Source organism: Oncorhynchus clarkii, chromosome 3 (genome assembly GCF_045791955.1).
Source record: "Oncorhynchus clarkii lewisi isolate Uvic-CL-2024 chromosome 3, UVic_Ocla_1.0, whole genome shotgun sequence".
Lineage (NCBI taxonomy): Eukaryota > Metazoa > Chordata > Actinopteri > Salmoniformes > Salmonidae > Oncorhynchus > Oncorhynchus clarkii.
This window is the reverse complement of record NC_092149.1, coordinates 72,516,606-72,541,079: the sequence shown is the minus strand read 5'-3', so window position 1 is coordinate 72,541,079 and position 24,474 is coordinate 72,516,606. Positions and strand designations below refer to the sequence as shown.

At 50.6% G+C, this 24,474-nt stretch overlaps 1 protein-coding gene across 3 annotated transcripts in view; it reads right to left on the bottom strand.

Moving 5' to 3' along the window:
- The window catches only part of LOC139403387 (B-cell CLL/lymphoma 9 protein-like), a 54,830-nt gene extending 33,738 nt beyond the window's left edge, over window positions 1-21,092 (bottom strand). The window contains exons 1-3 of one of the 3 annotated variants that reach the window (XM_071146944.1): window positions 20,925-21,092; window positions 18,624-18,809; window positions 10,611-10,683 (exon numbers count right to left, since the gene is read on the bottom strand). The gene's annotated coding sequence lies outside the window, so the exon portion shown is untranslated. Of the gene's footprint in view, window positions 1-10,610; window positions 10,684-18,623; window positions 18,810-20,747; window positions 20,903-20,924 lie in introns of those variants that run through there. The other 2 variants (XM_071146945.1, XM_071146946.1) reach the window with 2 other exon arrangements.
- Window positions 21,093-24,474: the final 3,382 nt, after the last annotated feature.

Genomic DNA, 24,474 nt, shown 5'->3' with positions numbered 1-24,474 from the left:
ACACACACACAGCAGAACCCCCCTCCCCCACACACACACACACACACAGCAGAAACCCCCCCACACACACACACAGCAGAAACCCCACACACACACACACAGCAGAAACCACACACACACACACACACAGCAGAAACCCCCCCCACACACACACACACACACACACACACACACACACACACACACACACACAGCAGAAACCACACACACACACACACACACAGCCCAAGCCACACACACACACAGCAGAAACCACACACACACACAGCAGAAACCACACACACACAGCAGAAACCACACACACATACACACACACAGCAGAAACCACACACACAGCAGAAACCACACACACATACACACAGCAGAAACCCCACACACACACAGCAGAAACCACACACACACACACACACAGCATAAACCACACACACACACACAGCAGAAACCACACACACACACACACACAGAAGAAACCACACACACACACAGAAAAAACCACACACAGCAAAACACACACACAGCAGAAACAACACACGCAGAAGAAACCAGACACACAGCAGAAACCAAACAAACAAACACACACACAGCAGAATACACACACACAAACACACACAGCAGAAACACACACAGGTAAAACCACACAGACAGACACACACACACAGCAGAAACCCCACACACACACACACAGCAGAAACCACACAGACAGACACACACACACAGCCGAAACCACACACACACACACACAGCAGAAACCACACACAGCAGAAACCACACACAGCAGAAACCACACACACACACACACACACACACACACACACACACACAGCAGAAACCACACACACACACACAGCAGAAACCACACACACACACACACACACAGCAGAAACCACACACACACACACAGCAGAAACCACACACACAGCAGAAACCACACACACAGCAGAAACCACACACACACACACACACACAGCAGAACCCCCCCCCCCACACACACACACACACAGACAGCAGAAACCACACACACGCACAGCAGAAACCACATACACGCACACACAGAAGAAACCACACACACGCACACACAGCAGAAACCACACACACACACACAGCAGAAACCACACACACACACAGCAGAAACCACACACAGAAGAAACCACACACAGCAGAACCCACACACACACACACACAGCAGAACCCACACACACACAGCAGAACCCCCCCCCCCACACACACACACACACACAGCAGAACCCCCCCCCCCACACACACACACAGCAGAACCCCCCCCCACAAACACACAGCAGAACCCCCCCCCACACACACACACAGCAGAAACCCCACACACACAGCAGAAACCCCACACACACAGCAGAAACCCCACACACACAAACAGCTGTAACTACACACACACACACACACAGCAGCACACACAGCAGAAACCACACACACAGAGAACCACACACACACACACACACACACAGAAACCCCACACACACACACACACAGCAGAAACCCCACACACACACACACACAGCAGAAACCCCCCACACACACACACACACAGACAGCAGAAACCACACACACGCACAGCAGAAACCACATACACGCACACACAGAAGAAACCACACACACGCACACACAGCAGAAACCACACACACACACACACACAGCAGAAATCACACACACGCACAGCAGAAACCACACACACACACAGCAGAAACCACACACACACACAGCAGAAACCACACACACACACACACACACACACACACACACACACACACACACACACACACAGCAGAAACCACACACAGAAGAAACCACACACACACACACAGAAAAAACCATACACAGCAAAACACACACAGGTGAAGAAACCACACACAGCAGAAACCACACAGACAGACACACACACACAGCAGAAACAAAACACACACACACACAGCAGAAACCACACAGACAGACACACACACACAGCAGAAACAAAACACACACACACACAGCAGAAACCACACAGACAGACACACACACACAGCAGAACCCACACACACACACAGCCGAAACCACACACACACACACACAGCAGCAACCACACACAGCGGAAACCACTCACAGCACAAACCACACACAGCAGAAACCACACACACACACACACACAGCAGAAACCACACACACACACACACAGCAGAAACCACACACACAGCAGAAACCACACACACAGCAGAAACCACACACACACACACACACACACAGCAGAACCCCCCTCCCCCACACACACACACACACACAGCAGAAACACCCCCACACACACACACAGCAGAAACCCCACACACACACACACAGCAGAAACCACACACACACACACACACAGCAGAAACCCCCCACACACACACACACACACACACACACACACACACACACACACACACACAGCAGAAACCACACACACACACACACACACAGCAGAAGCCACACACACACACAGCAGAAACCACACACACACACAGCAGAAACCACACACACACAGCAGAAACCACACACACATACACACACACAGCAGAAACCACACACACAGCAGAAACCACACACACATACACACAGCAGAAACCCCACACACACACAGCAGAAACCACACACACACACACACACAGCATAAACCACACACACACACACAGCAGAAACCACACACACACACACACACAGAAGAAACCACACACACACACAGAAAAAACCACACACAGCAAAACACACACACAGCAGAAACAACACACGCAGAAGAAACCAGACACACAGCAGAAACCAAACAAACAAACACACACACAGCAGAATACACACACACAAACACACACAGCAGAAACACACACAGGTAAAACCACACAGACAGACACACACACACAGCAGAAACCCCACACACACACACACAGCAGAAACCACACAGACAGACACACACACACAGCCGAAACCACACACACACACACACAGCAGAAACCACACACAGCAGAAACCACACACAGCAGAAACCACACACACACACACACACACACACACACACACACACAGCAGAAACCACACACACACACACAGCAGAAACCACACACACACACACACACACAGCAGAAACCACACACACACACACAGCAGAAACCACACACACAGCAGAAACCACACACACAGCAGAAACCACACACACACACACACACACAGCAGAACCCCCCCCCCCCCACACACACACACACAGACAGCAGAAACCACACACACGCACAGCAGAAACCACATACACGCACACACAGAAGAAACCACACACACGCACACACAGCAGAAACCACACACACACACACACACAGCAGAAATCACACACACGCACAGCAGAAACCACACACACACACAGCAGAAACCACACACACACACAGCAGAAACCACACACACACACACACACACACACACACACAGCAGAAACCACACACAGAAGAAACCACACACACACACACAGAAAAAACCATACACAGCAAAACACACACAGGTGAAGAAACCACACACAGCAGAAACCACACAGACAGACACACACACACAGCAGAAACAAAACACACACACACACACAGCAGAAACCACACAGACAGACACACACACACAGCAGAAACAAAACACACACACATACAGCAGAAACCACACAGACAGACACACACACACAGCAGAACCCACACACACACACAGCCGAAACCACACACACACACACACAGCAGCAACCACACACAGCGGAAACCACTCACAGCACAAACCACACACACACACACACACACACACACACACAGCAGAAACCACACACACACACACACACACACACACACACACAGCAGAAACCACACACAGCAGAAACCACACACACACACACAGCAGAAACCACACAGACAGACACACACACACAGCAGAAACAAAACACACACACACACAGCAGAAACCACACAGACAGACACACACACACAGCAGAACCCACACACACACACAGCCGAAACCACACACACACACACAGCAGCAACCACACACAGCGGAAACCACTCACAGCACAAACCACACACAGCAGAAACCACACACACACACACACACAGCAGAAACCACACACACACACAGCAGAAACCACACACACAGCAGAAACCACACACACACACACAGCAGAACCCCCCCCCCCCACACACACACACACACACAGCAGAAACCCCCCCCCACACACACACAGCAGAAACCCCACACACACACACACAGCAGAAACCACACACACACACACACACAGCAGAAACCCCCCCCACACACACACACACACACACACACACACACACACACACACAGCAGAAACCACACACACACACACACACAGCAGAAGCCACACACACACACAGCAGAAACCACACACACACACAGCAGAAACCACACACACACAGCAGAAACCACACACACATACACACACACACACAGCAGAAACCACACACACAGCAGAAACCACACACACATACACACAGCAGAAACCCCACACACACACAGCAGAAACCACACACACACACACACACACAGCATAAACCACACACACACACAGCAGAAACCACACACACACACACAGAAGAAACCACACACACACACAGAAAAAACCACACACAGCAAAACACACACACAGCAGAAACAACACACGCAGAAGAAACCAGACACACAGCAGAAACCAAACAAACAAACACACACACAGCAGAATACACACACACAAACACACACAGCAGAAACACACACAGGTGAAACCACACAGACAGACACACACACACAGCAGAAACAAAACACACACACACACAGCAGAAACCACACAGACAGACACACACACACAGCCGAAACCACACACACACACACACAGCAGAAACCACACACAGCAGAAACCACACACACACACACACACACACAGCAGAAACCACACACACACACACAGCAGAAACCCCACACACACACACACACAGCAGAAACCACACACACACACACACACACAGCAGAAACCCCACACACACACACACAGCAGAAACCACACACACACACACGCAGCAGAAACCACACACACACAGCAGAAACCACACACACACAGCAGAAACCACACACACACACACAGCAGAAACCACACACACAGCAGAAACCACACACACATACACACACACACACAGCAGAAACCACACACACAGCAGAAACCACACAAACACACACACACAGCAGAAACCACACACACATACACACACACACACACAGCAGAAACCGCACACACACACACACAGCAGAAACCACACACACACACACACAGCAGAAACCACACACACACACACACACACACAGCAGAAACCACACACACACACACAGCAGAAACCACACACACACACAGCAGAAACCACACACACAGCAGAAACCACACACACATACACACACACACAGCAGAAACCACACACACACACACAGCAGAAACCACACACACATACACACACACAGCAGAAACCACACACACACACACAGCAGAAACCACACACACAAACAAGCAACCACACACATACAGAAAGGGATAATCAGAGAGGTTCCTCTCCCTCTATTAAATAAACTAGCTGATCAGTCAATCACCCACACCTCTTAGCCCTGCTGGATGTAAAAGGCCTGCTGACGTTTTTGCCTCATTTATGCAAATCCCATTTCGCAGCTCAGCCACAACAGAGCAGTGAGTAGCTCGCCCCCCCCCCACACACACACACACAGACAGCAGAAACCACACACACGCACAGCAGAAACCACATACACGCACACACAGAAGAAACCACACACACGCACACACAGCAGAAACCACACACACACACACACACAGCAGAAATCACACACACGCACAGCAGAAACCACACACACACACAGCAGAAACCACACACACACACAGCAGAAACCACACACACACACACACACACACACACACACAGCAGAAACCACACACAGAAGAAACCACACACACACACACAGAAAAAACCATACACAGCAAAACACACACAGGTGAAGAAACCACACACAGCAGAAACCACACAGACAGACACACACACACAGCAGAAACAAAACACACACACACACACAGCAGAAACCACACAGACAGACACACACACACAGCAGAAACAAAACACACACACATACAGCAGAAACCACACAGACAGACACACACACACAGCAGAACCCACACACACACACAGCCGAAACCACACACACACACACACAGCAGCAACCACACACAGCGGAAACCACTCACAGCACAAACCACACACACACACACACACACACACACACACAGCAGAAACCACACACACACACACACACACACACACACACACAGCAGAAACCACACACAGCAGAAACCACACACACACACACAGCAGAAACCACACAGACAGACACACACACACAGCAGAAACAAAACACACACACACACAGCAGAAACCACACAGACAGACACACACACACAGCAGAACCCACACACACACACAGCCGAAACCACACACACACACACAGCAGCAACCACACACAGCGGAAACCACTCACAGCACAAACCACACACAGCAGAAACCACACACACACACACACACAGCAGAAACCACACACACACACAGCAGAAACCACACACACAGCAGAAACCACACACACACACACAGCAGAACCCCCCCCCCCCACACACACACACACACACAGCAGAAACCCCCCCCCACACACACACAGCAGAAACCCCACACACACACACACAGCAGAAACCACACACACACACACACACAGCAGAAACCCCCCCCACACACACACACACACACACACACACACACACACACACACAGCAGAAACCACACACACACACACACACAGCAGAAGCCACACACACACACAGCAGAAACCACACACACACACAGCAGAAACCACACACACACAGCAGAAACCACACACACATACACACACACACACAGCAGAAACCACACACACAGCAGAAACCACACACACATACACACAGCAGAAACCCCACACACACACAGCAGAAACCACACACACACACACACACACAGCATAAACCACACACACACACAGCAGAAACCACACACACACACACAGAAGAAACCACACACACACACAGAAAAAACCACACACAGCAAAACACACACACAGCAGAAACAACACACGCAGAAGAAACCAGACACACAGCAGAAACCAAACAAACAAACACACACACAGCAGAATACACACACACAAACACACACAGCAGAAACACACACAGGTGAAACCACACAGACAGACACACACACACAGCAGAAACAAAACACACACACACACAGCAGAAACCACACAGACAGACACACACACACAGCCGAAACCACACACACACACACACAGCAGAAACCACACACAGCAGAAACCACACACACACACACACACACACAGCAGAAAACACACACACACACACAGCAGAAACCCCACACACACACACACACAGCAGAAACCACACACACACACACACACACAGCAGAAACCCCACACACACACACACAGCAGAAACCACACACACACACGCAGCAGAAACCACACACACACAGCAGAAACCACACACACACAGCAGAAACCACACACACACACACAGCAGAAACCACACACACAGCAGAAACCACACACACATACACACACACACACAGCAGAAACCACACACACAGCAGAAACCACACAAACACACACACACAGCAGAAACCACACACACATACACACACACACACACAGCAGAAACCGCACACACACACACACAGCAGAAACCACACACACACACACACAGCAGAAACCACACACACACACACACACACACAGCAGAAACCACACACACACACACAGCAGAAACCACACACACACACAGCAGAAACCACACACACAGCAGAAACCACACACACATACACACACACACAGCAGAAACCACACACACACACACAGCAGAAACCACACACACATACACACACACAGCAGAAACCACACACACACACACAGCAGAAACCACACACACAAACAAGCAACCACACACATACAGAAAGGGATAATCAGAGAGGTTCCTCTCCCTCTATTAAATAAACTAGCTGATCAGTCAATCACCCACACCTCTTAGCCCTGCTGGATGTAAAAGGCCTGCTGACGTTTTTGCCTCATTTATGCAAATCCCATTTCGCAGCTCAGCCACAACAGAGCAGTGAGTAGCTCGCCCCCCCCCCCCCCCCCCCCTTATTTCTCTCTCTCTCCCCTCTGTCCTTCTCCTTCCCACTCTTAATCATTTTTTTCCACTATTTGTTTACACTTAAACTCTCCCTCGCTTCTCTCCTCTCTCTGCAAGACAATGACTCACAGACAGAAACACACACACACCCAGCTAAGCCTGTATAACCACTGGCACAGTAGCATAAACACACCAATCTTGCACAATCACAGTGAAAATATACATGCAAACACACAGGTAGCATGTATCAACCCAGCCTGGATTCCACACAATGTAACACCACCACCCCACACTGCAATGTCAACCAACAGTACCACTAGACTACACCTATGGTTACTTCAGGTCTAAGGGACGGCTATGTTAGCTTAGCTTCACACACACACCTTCTAATCGACAGACAGACCACAGGACTTAGCAGAGAGAGCAGAGAGAACATTCATCTCTATGAAGCTCACTGTTAAATTCACTGAGTGGTGATTCCCACCAACATGTCTGACGTGGGGATACCCTGCTCTTCCTGCTCTGCTCGGCTGACAGCCGACACCTGGGAGTTCACCTGTTCAGGTGGCTTCCTGTACACGGTGCCAGATACACACCACGCCTTGTATATAACACACAACGCTCAGAACGCAGGGTAATGGCTAAATGTACAGCTGTGATGCCACGGGAGGGGTGTGACATACATTCACCATGCTAAGACAAAACACACAAGCATTCATACACACATATTCGTATGCGCACACACAGAGTTATAAGTGAGCTCTTGTTCCTTGTGAATGTCAAATATGTCAAATATTTACCATGAATTTGACTGTTCCACATACTTAACTCAGTCACTATACATACCTGTAGCACACACCTCGGTCGCTCTCCATCTCATTCTCTCTCCCTGTCCATCTTCCTCCTCTCTCCCTGTCCATCTTCCTCCTCTCTCCCTGTCCATCTTCCTCCTCTCTCCCTGTCCATCTTCCTCCTCTCTCCCTGTCCATCTTCCTCCCCTCTCCCTGTCCATCTTCCTCCTCTCTCCCTGTCCATCTTCCTCCTCTCTCCCTGTCCATCTTCCTCCTCTCTCCCTGTCCATCTTCCTCCTCTCTCCCTGTCCATCTTCCTCCTCTCTCCCTGTCCATCTTCCTCCTCTCTCCCTGTCCATCTTCCTCCTCTCTCCCTGTCCATCTTCCTCCTCTCTCCCTGTCCATCTTCCTCCCCTCTCCCTGTCCATCTTCCTCCTCTCTCCCTGTCCATCTTCCTCCTCTCTCCCTGTCCATCTTCCTCCTCTCTCCCTGTCCATCTTCCTTCTCTCTCCCTGTCCATCTTCCTCCTCTCTCCCTGTCCATCTTCCTCCTCTCTCCCTGTCCATCTTCCTTCTCTCTCCCTGTCCATCTTCCTTCTCTCTCCCTGTCCATCTTCCTCCTCTCTCCCTGTCCATCTTCCTCCTCTCTCCCTGTCCATCTTCCTCCTCTCTCCCTGTCCATCTTCCTCCTCTCTCCCTGTCCATCTTCCTCCTCTCTCCCTGTCCATCTTCCTCCTCTCTCCCTGTCCATCTTCCTCCTCTCTCCCTGTCCATCTTCCTCCCCTCTCCCTGTCCATCTTCCTCCTCTCTCCCTGTCCATCTTCCTCCTCTCTCCCTGTCCATCTTCCTCCTCTCTCCCTGTCCATCTTCCTCCTCTCTCCCTGTCCATCTTCCTCCTCTCTCCCTGTCCATCTTCCTCCTCTCTCCCTGTCCATCTTCCTCCTCTCTCCCTGTCCATCTTCCTCCTCTCTCCCTGTCCATCTTCCTCCTCTCTCCCTGTCCATCTTCCTCCCCTCTCCCTGTCCATCTTCCTCCTCTCTCCCTGTCCATCTTCCTCCTCTCTCCCTGTCCATCTTCCTCCTCTCTCCCTGTCCATCTTCCTTCTCTCTCCCTGTCCATCTTCCTCCTCTCTCCCTGTCCATCTTCCTTCTCTCTCCCTGTCCATCTTCCTCCTCTCTCCCTGTCCATCTTCCTTCTCTCTCCCTGTCCATCTTCCTTCTCTCTCCCTGTCCATCTTCCTCCTCTCTCCCTGTCCATCTTCCTCCTCTCTCCCTGTCCATCTTCCTCCTCTCTCCCTGTCCATCTTCCTCCTCTCTCCCTGTCCATCTTCCTCCTCTCTCCCTGTCCATCTTCCTCCTCTCTCCCTGTCCATCTTCCTCCTCTCTCCCTGTCCATCTTCCTCCTCTCTCCCTGTCCATCTTCCTCCTCTCTCCCTGTCTCTAAGTGTATTCAACTGAGCTAGTGGTAGCGTCTTGTAGCCTAAACAAAGTAGTCTCACTCCCCACTGCTATGCTGCATCATATGTTATGTCATGTTGTAATGTCATGCTAAGGCACTCACCATGTCCATCAGGGTCATGATACAAATGTGGCCATCACTGCACCGGGAAGAGAAGCGTGTGTGACCCCAAAACCTGCAGGCAGGAGAGACAGGGAAAGGTTTACAGGAGACACACACAGAGCTGACTCACATCTGCTGTCTGTGCCTGGGCATGCATGGTGTCATGCGTGTCGGCCAGGCGGGTCAGAGCTGGCAGCAGGACTGGCACTCTGCAGCTCTACTGCTGCGCTGATCGTCTCACACACACACACACACACACCTCACCACAGATGATCCTTCTCTCTCTTGCTCCAACTTTCTGGCTCTCACACAGCGAAGTGCATACACCGTAAGATACACACTTTTATATTGCTCAAATACCAGGACAAATATCAGGACAAATATCAGGACAAATACCAGGACAAATACCAGGACAAATACCAGGACAAATATCAGGACAAATACCAGGACAAATACCAGGACAAATACCAGGACAAATACCAGGACAAATACCAGGACAAATATCAGGACAAATACCAGGACAAATATCAGGACAAATACCAGGACAAATATCAGGACAAATATCAGGACAAATATCAGGACAAATATCAGGACAAATACCAGGACAAATACCAGGACAAATACCAGGACAAATATCAGGACAAATACCAGGGCAAATACCAGGACAAATATCAGGACAAATATCAGGACAAATATCAGGACAAATACCAGGACAAATACCAGGACAAATACCAGGACAAATATCAGGACAAATACCAGGACAAATACCAGGACAAATACCAGGACAAATACCAGGACAAATATCAGGACAAATACCAGGACAAATACCAGGACAAATATCAGGGCACAAACAGCACAGAAGTTGCTAACAGATTGAACCTAGATTGTTTATTCACAGAGTATGTAATATAGGTTGATACAACCTGATACCTGATTTCAACACACTAGCTCCTCTCACCTCCTGCCCTCCCTGTCCTCCTACCTCCTGCCCTCCCTGTCCTCCCACCTCCTGCCCTCCCACCTCCTGCCCTCCCTGTCCTCTCACCTCCTATCCTCCCTGCCCCCTCACCTCCCTGTCCTCCCACCTCCTGCCCTGTCCTCCCCTCTCCTGCCCTCTCACCTCTTGCCCTGTCCTCTCACCTCCTGTCCTCCCCTCTCTTGCCCTCCCTGTCCTGTCCCCTCACCTCCTGCCCTCCCTGTCCTCCTGCCCTCCCTGTCCTCTCACCTCCCTGCCCTCGCACCTCCCTGCCCTCGCACCTCCTGTCCCCTCACCTCCTGCCCTCCCTGTCCTCTCACCTCCTGCCCCCTAACATCCTGCCCTCCCTGCCCTCTCACCTCCCTGCCCTCCCTGCCCTCTCACCTCCTGTCCTCTCACCTACTGTCCTCTCACCTACTGTCCTCTCACCTCCCTGCCCTCCGTCCTCTCACCTCCTGCCCTCCCTGTCCTCTCACCTCCCTGCCCTCCCTGTCCTCTCACCTCCCTGCCCTCCCTGTCCTCTCACCTCCCTGCCCTCCCTGTCCTCTCACCTCCCTGCCCTCCCTGTCCTCTCACCTACTGTCCTCTCACCTCCTGCCCTGCCTGTCCTCTCACCTCCTGCCCTGTCCTCTCACCTCCTGCCCTGTCCTCTCACCTCCCTGCCCTCCCTGTCCTCTCACCTCCTGCCCTCTCACCTCCCTGCCCTCCCTGTCCTCTCACCTCCTGCCCTCCCTGTACTCTCACCTCCTGCCCTCCCTGTCCTCTCACCTCCATGTCCTCCCTGCCCTCTCACCTCCCTGTCCTCCCTGCCCTCTCACCTCCCTGCCCTCTCACCTCCCTGTCCTCTCACCTCCCTGTCCTCTCACCTCCCTGCCCTCTCACCTCCCTGCCCTCTCACCTCCCTGCCCTCTCTGCCCTCTCACCTCACCTCCTGCCCTCCATGTCCTCTCACCTCCCTGTCCTCTCACCTCCCTGCCCTCTCACCTCCCTGCCCTCTCACCTCCCTGCCCTCTCTGCCCTCTCACCTCACCTCCATGTCCTCCCCTGTCCCCTCCCGCCCTCCCTGTCCTCTCACCTACTGCCCTCTCACCTACTGCCCTCTCACCTACTGCCCTCCCTGCTCTCTGACCTCCCTGTCCTCCCTGCCCTCTCACCTCCCTGCCCTCTCACCTCACCTCCTGCCCTCCCTGTCCTCTCACCTCCATGTCCTCTCACCTCCATGTCCTCTCACCTCCATGTCCTCTCACCTCCATGTCCTGTCCCCTCACCTCCTGCCCTCCATGCCCTCTCACCTCCTGCCCTGTCCTCCCCTCCCCTGACCTGTCCTCTCACCTCACCTCCTGTCCTCTCACCTCACGTCCTCTCACCTCCTGCCCTGTCCTCTCACCTCCTGTCCTCCCTGCCCTCTCACCTCCTGCCCTGTCCTCTCCCCCCTGCCCTGTCCTCTCACCTCACTGCCCTCCCTGTCCTCTCACCTCCTTCCCTTCCTGCCATCTCTGTCCTCTCACCTCCTGCCCTCCCACCTCCTGCCCTGTCCTCCCCTCTCCTACCCTGTCCCCTCACCTCCTGCCCTCCCGCTCCTCTCACCTCCTTCCCTGTCCTCCCCTCTCCTACCCTGTCCCCTCACCTCCTGTCCTCCCTGTCCTCTCACCCCCTGCCCTCCCTGTCCTCCACCTCCTGCCCTGTCACCTCCTGCCCTCCCAGTCCTCTCCTCTCCTGCCCTCCCAGTCCTCTCCTCTCCTGCCCTGTCCTCTCACCTCCTGTCCTGTCCTCCCTGTCCTCTCAGCTCCTGTCCTGTCCTCCCTGTCCTCTCACCTCCTGCCCTGTCCTCCCCTCTCCTGCCCTCTCACCTCTTGCCCTCCCTGTCCTCTCACCTCCTGCCCTCCCTGTCCTCTGCCCTCCCTGTCCTCTCACCTCCCTGTCCTCCCTGTCTTCCCTGTCCTCTCACCTCCTGCCCCCTAACCTCCTGTCCCCTCACCTCCCTGCCCTCCCTGTCCTCTCACCTCACCTCCTGCCCTCTCACCTACTGTCCTACCTGTCCTCTCACCCTCCCTGCCCTCTCACCTCCTGCCCTCTCACCTCCTGCCCTTTCACCCTCCCGCCCTCTCACCCTCTGTCCTGTCCTCCCTGTCCTCTCACCTCCTGTCCTGCCCTCCCTGTCCTCTCACCTCCTGCCCTCCCTGTCCTCTCACCTCCTGTCCTGTCCTCCCTGTCCTCTCACCTCCTGCCCTGTCCTCCCCTCTCCTGCCCTCTCACCTCCTGCCCTCCCTGTCCTCTCACCTCCTGCCCTCCCTGTCCTCTGCCCTCCCTGTCCTCTCACCTCCCTGTCCTCCCTGTCCTCTCACCTCCTGCCCCCTAACCTCCTGCCCCCTCACCTCCCTGCCCTCCCTGTCCTCTCACCTACTGTCCTACCTGTCCTCTCACCCTCCCTGCCCTCTCACCTCCTGCCCTCTCACCCTCCCGCCCTCTCACCTCCTGCCCTCCCTGTCCTCTCACCTCCTGCCCTCCCTGTCCTCTCACCTCCTGCCCTCCCTGTCCTCTCACCTCCCTGCCCTTCCTGTCCTCTCACCTCCTGCCCTCCCTGTCCTCTCACCTCCTGCCCTCCCTGTCCTCTCACCTCCTGCCCTCCCTGTCCTCTCACCTCCCTGTCCTCCCTGTCCTCTCACCTCCCTGCCCTCCCTGTCCTCTCACCTCCCTGCCCTCCCTGTCCTCTCACCTCCCTGCCCTCCCTGCCCTCCCTGTCCTCTCACCTCCTGCCCTTCCTGTCCTCTCACCTCCTGCCCTTCCTGTCCTCTCACCTCCTGCCCTCCCTGCCCTCTCACCTCTCTGCCCTCCCTGTCCTCTCACCTACTGTCCTACCTGTCCTCTCACCCTCCCTGCCCTCTCACCTCCTGCCCTCTCACCCTCTCACCTCCTGCCCTCCCTGTCCTCTCACCTCCTGCCCTGCCTGTCCTCTCACCTCCTGCCCTCCCTGTCCTCTCACCTCCCTGCCCTTCCTGTCCTCTCACCTCCTGCCCTCCCTGTCCTCTCACCTCCTGCCCTCCCTGTCCTCTCACCTCCTGCCCTCCCTGTCCTCTCACCTCCCTGCCCTCCCTGTCCTCTCACCTCCCTGCCCTCCCTGTCCTCTCACCTCCCTGCCCTCCCTGTCCTCTCACCTCCCTGCCCTCCCTGCCCTCTCACCTCCCTGCCCTCCCTGCCCTCTCACCTCCTGCCCTTCCTGTCCTCTCACCTCCTGCCCTCCCTGCCCTCTCACCTCTCTGCCCTCCCTGTCCTCTCACCTCCTTGCCCTCCCTGTCCTCTCACCTCCTGCCCTCCCTGTCCTCTCACCTCTCCCCACCCTCTGCAGTGTTCTCTCGTCCGTGACTACCTCCCTCCGTCCCTCTGGTCGCTCCCACACTCTGTCCACATTCCTCCTTAGCTCATGCTGTGAGGACATTTCCCTGCGGCTCAAAACATTGTGAGAAATCCCAGCGGTCAGAGGGAGCCTTGTGAGGCCCTTTGCCCCACAGAGACAGAGTGAACACAACACACACTTCCCTTTCCCCTGAAGGATCTGGATGTGCCTGGCTAAAATGTAGGCACCACTGAAATAGCACAATGCAAATATTTCAATTTGATGTGCAACAACAAAATCAATATGTTGGTGTGTAACACACATTGAAACATTCCAGTCTATCATGCAAACATTTCTGATGCTCTGTCATACAACTGGATATTGTGATGTTAAATCTATGTGGTCCATTTCTATACTGTACACTTCCCCTCCCCCCAATCATTTTCTGGTGAGCAGCAGGAGCGTGTGGTAATTTATATATATATTTTTTATATACCCCTTTTTCTCCCCAATTTCGTAGTGTCCAATTGTTTAGTAGCTACTATCTTGTCTCATCGCTACAACTCCCTTACGGGCTCGGGAGAGACGAAGGTTGAAAGTCATGCGTCCTCCGATACACAACCCAACCAAGCCGCACTGCTTCTTAACACAGCGCGGAAATGCTTCTTAATCCAACCCGGAAGCCGGCCGCACCAATGTATCGAAGGAAACACCGTGCACCTGGCAACCTTGGTTAGCGTGTACTGCGCCCGGCCAGCCACAGGAGTCGCTGGTGCGCGATGTGTCAAGGATATCCCTACCAGCCAAGCCCTCCCTAACTCGGACGACGCTGGGCCAATTGTGCGTCGCCCCACGGACCTCCCGGTCGCGGCCGGTTGTGACAGAGCCTGGGCGCGAACCCAGAGTCTCTGGTGGCACAGCCCTTAACCACCGCGCCACCCGGGAGGCCCTCGTGTGGTAATTTTTGATGGCGTGAGACCAAGTCATTGATTAGTGATCCTGAGGAATGGGAGGAGCATGGGGACAGAGAGAGCAGCTTTAGCTGAGCTCAAAGTCTGTCTGTTTTGTGTCTAACATACTGTACACACACCTCAAATAAGGTCCTACTGACCCAAGGCTTACACAATAAAAGCTGCAGAGGGCATATTTGTGGAAGTAATTCTTATCTTTGATGATTACATCACACACACCCACCTCCTCTCCTGTCTTGTAGGCCAACATTAGCCCTGTGGAGAGAACATGAACCATGGTCTGTCCCTGAATTACCACACTTTACCCTGGTGTGGCATTCCCGTGGAATTTTAAACACACTGGCAAAGACCGGCCTAATTAAAGAGCACAGGCAGACACAGACACACACGTATTATAGACATGCAGGCACATTCACAGACACACAAGTTACACACAGGCTGGTAGACACAGAGTTTCACTGAGACTGGGCAGAAGGATCATATGGAACCTTAGTGGGGAACAAAGTAATGAGACATTCTGGAAGTGTTCTGGAACGATAAAGGAGCCCAGGGTTCTGGAACCTTGGAACAGCACCAGACCAGAAGACAAACCTACCAGCTGGAACTGTACAATCACATTCTGGCCATGCAAAAAGAGAGACAGCATGCCATCTACCTAACCTCATCCATTACCCCTTAATTAAGAACAAATACCTCATGATTTTGCTCATTCTGGTTGCATTCATTAGGGCAAACCTCAACAAAACATTTGGGTCAGTTTTCTTCCGATTTGGTGCCGGATGCTCACAACCCTGCTGACAATATTGACTGTTTTAGCGGTGTCATCTGCAGACCAACTGCCAGGCTAGTGGCTACCATGGTTCTGGGTACAAGCAGAGACTGTGGTTCTGTCTCTAACTCCCACCTAGGGCCAGGGGGAACAGCCGGTACACAGGCCAAACGGTCTATCAACACACAGCAACACGGAGGACGAGTGACAGATGGGCAATCCACAGTAACAGTGACACAGACTCAGATGATTTCTCACTTTAAAATGAATGTCAAGCAAAAAACAATGATTGCAGAGTTAAACAAAACATACAACTCTGAACAAGGACTACTTGTAACAATTTCCACTGAATTGTACAAAAATAAATGTACTTTAAGAACAGTGCAGATGCCAGGTTTGGTAACAGAATGACAGTTTGTGCTGTTGGTGCCGTTATTCTGTTAACAAACTTGGCATCTGCACTGTTCTTCAAGTAACTGTGTTTGTCAAATTTTAGAGGAAATTGTTAAAAGTAGTCTTTTGTGCATAGAGCTGCATTTTAAAGTGAGAAATCGGATTCTCAGCATCACTCTGTGGAATAGCCCAACTACGGCCTGACCCAGATGTGAGGATAGCCCAACACACACACGCACAAAACACACCAGCAGCCTGTATTCTGTGGGCTTGTAGGACATGCCAGGTTCAATACTGACCGTTTCTAGACCTCAGCTGTTAAAGCAGCTATACAGCGTGTAGCTACAGAGAGGAGAGGCACATGACAAAAGGGATTGGAGAGTCTAAGAAGTCAGCTGGAGTTTAAAGACAGATTTGGTGGGATGGTTAAACGGAGAGGAATATTATCTGGGACAGACAGGGGCTTTCGCCATGCTGGGGAATGGGTTTCTATAGTGAGTCATAGCCAATGTCTGAAAGACTGGTTCCTCATGTCGTGTCACTGTTCTGTTTCCCTTACTTACCTACCTACAGTGTGTGGGTGTATGTTGGTGTGCCTTGCCTTACTGACGCCCTGCTGTCAATCACGTACATACGTGTGTGTGGCTAAAGCACATCATGCATCTCTCTCTAAACACATAGGGCTGGATTCAATCCGTACTGCTAAAGTACCGTGGAAGATCACCATTCATTTAATGATCGTTTCCGATTGAGCTGGCATATGCAGTAGGGCCGGGACGATACAAGTATCGCGATACTCATTAGTATCGTGGCAAGGAAACAGAACACAAAGCCGATTTCACTTCTTTAGGAAAACTGTTGGAAACAAACATCGTTATGTTGTCATCTAGTCACATGTATTTATTTTCCAAGCTATAGCACACTTTATTTTACAGACAGCAGGTTTTTAAAGGTCCAAAAAGTTTGGTCTGCTTCGTGTTTTCATTTGCCACAGAAAAAATATTGCAATAATGGTATTGTCACAGCCCTAATATGCAGTGTTTACAGTGAATGCATTCTCCGCGACCACGGAAACAATGCTTTTAACTGTCAATCGCGCTATAAAGCAGATCTTCAGCACCACAGATTGAATAGATCCCTAACACACATTTCTCTCCTACTAATCATCCCATATTGATGTGAGGACAGTTTTACCCCGGGATTGTAATTTGAAAAGCCATGAAGTGAACTATACAGGAAACATGAGCCAAATTCACTAAGGAGAAAAATAAATTGTCCTTAATACACCCATATCCATTTCCCTGTCCTCTTCCTTGCAGTGGTTTTTGGTTAACAGTCTATGGATTAGATAACCATCCACACGGTTTATTTATCTGTTTTCTCAGGCAGAACACCCTGAGCCTCCTGTGTCTTCACCATGTATAGATCACAGATAGCACTGCTAGGCCAAAACAATCCAGGGTCATCTCTTCTCCCCTCACAGCCTTGAATGTTCAACAGGCATTGAAACAGGCAAAGGTAGTGTGTGTGTGTGTGTGTGTGAGACAGACTATAGTGATTGATTGATTACCTTAGTAGGTCCCCAGCCCTCTCAGTAGGGCCTCATATGGAGATCCATCCCTTGGGTCCCCAGAGCCACAACCTTTGAACCCTGACTCCTCCCACTCAGACAAAGCCACCTGAACACAGGAGCTGATCCTTGCTCAGTCACTGGCAACACCCTCACAGACACAGGTCACCGCAGCCAAACACACACCTAAGAGAGACAGAGTTTTTTTACTCATCCAATAACCAACCGTCTGTTGCATAAAGACATGTTACACTGTCATGAACGATACAACAGCGCCAATTCTTCAAATGTGAACTAGTTCAGCCCCTCTTTAGTAGAATATATTCTATCTAGGAATTAGTTTCCCCTCTCTAGAACTAGCCTAGCTCAGTGGTTAAATGGTCTCCAACCCTGGTCCTGGAGACCTAAGGGGTGTTCAAGCTTTTCTTCTTGCCCAGAGCTCTTACAACTCAACTTCATAGACTGTTCTCTATGCTACTGCACAGCAAGTCTAGGACCAAAAGGCTCCTTAACAGCATTTACCCCCAAACCATAAGACTGCTGAACAATTAATAAAATGGCCACCCGGACTATTTACATATACACACACACACACACACACACCCGTCCCATTTGTTTTTACAGTGCTGCTACTAGCTGTTTATTATCTATGCAGTCACTATACAAATTACCTCGAATAACCAGTACCCCCCATACATAACCGGTACCCCTGTTATAGCCTTGTTATTGATATGTAATTATCTTGTTACTTTTTTTTTTTCCTTAATTGATTTAGTAAATATTTTCTTAACACTATTTCATTAATTTCATTGTTGGTTAAGGGCTTGTAAAAGTAAGCATTTCACTCTAAGGTCTACACCTGTATTCAGCGCATGTGACAAATAAAATGATTTGATGAGCCGATTCAGGTGTATTAGTGCTGGGCTGGAACAAAAAAAGCACTCAGGGGTGGTGGTGAACACTGGACTAGAAGAGAGAAGACTTCAGTCCAGTCTACTGGTTCCTATTGTTGCCGTCAGACATATTAGGGTTCAGGGTAACCAGGTGTTTGGACTCTAGCCAATCAATAACAATAATTGATCAATTACGTGACTGGGAGAAACGAAAACCAGCAGGACTGTGGCCGTTGACACACACATTCAATACCACTTAATCGTGTAGGCCTATCTGGCCTTGGTTAGTTTACATATCGGCCATTATCAGTGATATCACTTGATTTCAAGTGATCCAATTGCAGAATGGCCAATACAAGAGGTTACAGCCAGATAGGGTACTGTAGCCCTATAACTGTATAGCTAGTCTACTACCACATTACATTGCCAGCCATAAATACACCGTTAAATAACATAACCGTAGGCTAGGTTTGCAAACGAGTGAAACAAACGAAAGACCCCCCCCCCCCCTCCCCGAAATCTCAGCGTCTCACTGGCCAGTATTTGGCGGCCTCAGTACTCCAGGGCGCTCCAAACTCCAGCAACTTTTTTATCCTAAAAAAAAGTTGTTCCTGTTTCACCAGAGTTGGGGGGAAGGGACTATACTGCGCTCTCCTCTCACTCACACACACAGCCCCGGCCAGCGCAAACAAAGTCGGCCCCGAAAGGTGGGGGGGTCTCACGGCTTTTGCCACGGCATAACCCTGCTTGTCCAAATCAGCGCCCACAAAACAGACAACAATTAAAGGGAAACATTTGAAGTTTTGTTTAAGAGAAATATAAAGCCACTCCCACGACAGTCGGTGTTACATTTTGAAGTTCAGTACTGTAACAATGTAACAATGTTGTCGTGAACAAAATTCGCTTGAGCTTTATACCACGTAGGATATAGGTTCTCTGTGTGGATAGCCAAATAGGGTAGGTAGGGGCTACATATGTTAGGCCATTTAGTGAACCTAAAATAGCCTACGCCTTTTTAAAGCAAATATTAATTGTATTGTATAATGCCTGCGCCGAATTGTGTTGAAGAATGTGGCACATGCATGTTGCACCGTATTTTCAGTTTCGCGAAACACGATCGGTCCTCCTCTTGTATAGTGTTAAAAAAAATATTCATCCGCGCGTAATAACACATCCTGTCAACGTTGTGTGAAATAATCCGCTGTTTTCACAAAATATTTTTTTAAATCACCGTTGATGTGAAAAAACGATCACTCCTTGTGTCAAACCAGGTACGGCGGGTTTTATGGCCATCCTTCGGGAACAGGGGTACAGCGGATACCGGACTGAGATGTCCCTGGGAGGAGGACCCGCGTGTAGCCTTGCCAAGAGGCAAGCGGCCACAGCGACACTTTCCCCAAAAACTCACCTGGAATGATTCCTCGGGCCTGCTTCGTGTAGTAGGCTACGTTCTATAGCCTGATTGTAGTAATCAAATAGCAACATTATTCGTCCAACGATATTAAAGAGCAATGTGTCGCCCCCTTCGCCTGAGCTTCCAGCGGTCCGTCCTACTACATTATAGCCAAGATTTCCTACTGTTTCCCCCGCCCGTCCCAGCGTGTTGGTTTAGTCCGAATTCTAAGTAGCAATTCTAGGTCAGGGCAATGTTCAGCTGCCAAACGTTGTCGAACGTTGCAGATATAAATGTCACGAATGGCGCCAATGTGATTCCTTATTCTACGTGTTAGATGCATGTTTGTTCTACGTAGACTATTTCTATCTGAAAGTTCCAAAACGTTGCGTTCTGCTGAACACACCCCTGGATATATTCATTACGACGATTCTGTTGCAAAACGCTTCGGCTGCAGAAACAGTTTACGCCAAACAGAAAACGTTTTGCAACGAAAACGAGAGTTTCTATTGGACAAATTCAAGTAGCTAATTTCCCATTTAGATTGCTTCCGCTTGGTTCTTAAATGGTAAAAGGTTTCCGTTGCAAGACGTAATGAATACACCCCTGGTCTGTGTGCCAATGAGAATGTAACTGTTGGACAGAAAACACGGACAAGTAGGCTTTTAAAAATTAGAATATTATATTCCACTGGTTTGACATGAAAACGACTATTAAAACCCAGTAAACTGTGTGTGCATAGGCTACCTAGGGCTTATAACACTACCTGCACAATATCGAACACACACAGCATAGCATTCACTGCATACTGATTAGGAATCTACTTTAACCAACTCCCTTGTCTCCCCTCTTCCTCCTCCTCTCATGCAATGCATTTTCATTTTGATGCTACACACAGTGAGGTAGACACATTGATTAAATTTTTAAACGTGTCAGGAAGTCTGACACACAGAGAAGGAAGGTGATATTATAAGATAGGCAAAAAAGAGGGAAGAAGGAGATAAGGGTTGTTTCTCCGTAATAAATGTAATAGCTTACACACACACACACACACGCACGCACGCACGCACGCACGCACACACGCACACACGCACACACGCACACACACACACACACACACACACACACACACACACACACACACACACACTCAACCATGTACAAACACACAAACTGATTCAGTCCCCAGTAGTCATAATTACACATTTGGATTACATTTCATATGTATCTTGATTAAATATTAAATAAGAGGACCACTCTGACTTCTTGTGCTTAATGTTTCTCTTCTCCTCTGAGGCCCCTGCTAGCTCCCAGCCCCCTTTTTTTCTCTGTGTGTGTGTCTGTGTGCGTGTGTGTGTGTGTGTGCGTGTGTGTGTGTGTGCGTGCGTGTGTGTATTCAAGACCTCAACCATTCGCCAACCTTCCAAGAGGTGTTATCAGCTATCCATTCACTCAAGAACAACAAGGTTCCTGGTGCTGACAGCATCCTGGCAGAGCTACTTAAGAAGGTTACTTCTGCACCAGAACGCTCCACCAGTACATCACTGAGGTTTGGGACCGGAAGATCATTCCCCAACAGTGGTAGGATGCAAACATTGTCACTATCTATAAGAAAAACAGTGGCAAATCCATCTGCGGCAACAGCCGAGGGATATCTCTTCTGGCTGTTTCCGGCAAGGACCTGGCCAAGGTGATGCTACACAGGCTGGTGAACAACATCACAGAGGAACTGCTGCCAGAGTCACAATGCGGATTCCGAAAGAACAGCAGTACGGTCGACATGATATTCATGGCACGGCAACTCCAGGAGAAGTGCCGTGAACAACATCAGGACCTCTCCAAGGCCTTCGACACTGTGACCAGGGAACTACTATGGGTATTCTAATCAAAATTGGCTATCCAGAGAAATTTGTCAACATCCTTTGCCAGTTCCATGATGGGATGACGGCTCGGGTGGCCATAGGAGGGCAAGAGTCAGAGCTCTTTGGAGTAAGCATCGGTATGATGCAGGGGGGGGGGGCTGGCACCTATCCTCTTTAACATCTTCCTCCTATGTGTCACCCAGCTTCTCCACAAGGAGCTTGAGGACAGCAGCGGTGTTGCGGTGGACTTCAGGCTGGATGGAAACCTATTCAACATCAGGAGGTTCCAAGCAGCCACCAAGGTTTTGACAGAGCGTGTTCTTGAGCTGCAGTATACTGATGACTGTGCTCCTGTGGCCCACAGTCCAGAAGACCTTCAGTCCATCCTTGTAGCAGCTGTGAGGGTCTATAGCAAGATGGGACTGTCTATCAACACCACTAAGACAGAGGTGGTCTGCCAATGGAGATCCAGCCCTCCACCCACCATGTCTGTCTTCACCATTGAACACAAATCCCTGCCAATAGTCCCATCCTTCAAATACCTGGGCAGCATCGTCTCGGAGGACTGCAGTATCAACTTCTAAAATTCAAAGTAGGATCAAGCAAGCATCAGCTACCTTCGGGAAACTCAGACACATGGTCTTCCAAAACAGAGATCTCCACCTCCACACCAAATTCACTGTCTATCAAGCCGTCTGCATCTCCACACTTCTTTACAGCTGTGAAGCCTGGGTCACTTACAGTCACCACAACAAGCAGCTCGAGCGATTCCACATAAGATGCCTGCAGCGCATCCTGGGAATCACCTGGTGCGACCGTGTGCCTCATACAGAAATACTTGCTAAGACCAACTGCAGGAGTATGGAGACTATGGTCACCCAACACCAACTGTGCTGGCTTGGGCATGTTATTAGAATGTCTCAGGAGCGTTTGCCGCGGAAAATCCTGTATGGCCAGCTACATCTTGGCCGGCTGTCTGCAGGGGGAGATGAAGTGCTACAAGGACCAGCTGAAAACATCACTGAAGAAGTGCAACATCAAACCCACAGACCTAGAGGATGCTGCTGCCGACTGTTCCACCTGGCGGCAGCTCTGCCAGAGTGGTGTACAGAGGTGGGAGGAGACAGCTCAGGAGACATATAACCATGCCTGCCCCCGCCAACACAGACTGCATATGCCACACCTGCAATAAAGTTTGTGGATCTCGGATTGGACTCTACAGTCACCAAATAATTCATCATTAACTCAGAAGAGGAAGTCGTCATCGGATACGATACTCTTCTGTCACGTAACGTGTGTGTGTGTGTGTGTGCCTGTTCGTGTGCTTTCTTGTGTGTGCAAGAGTTCACGTGTTTGTGCATGACATAGTGCTTGCCACTTGCAAGACAAACAAATATCACATAATAACATTGAAATAACATTGCATCCACTTAACCTCATCCACCATGTCACCCAACAGTTGTAGTACTGTGAGAGTGACAGTAGGAGAGTTGTCTTAATACCCATCATTCTCTACAAGCAATCAGACCGACAGACAGACAGACAGACAGACAGACAGACAGACAGACAGACAGACAGACAGAAGACAATACCATGCTTTGAGGAAAAGTAAACAAGATCTGAGAGAAAGACCATGGGCCTTCAGAACAACTCCGCAACAGCCCACAGGACACAGGAGATTCAATTATTTAAACAGCCTGTTG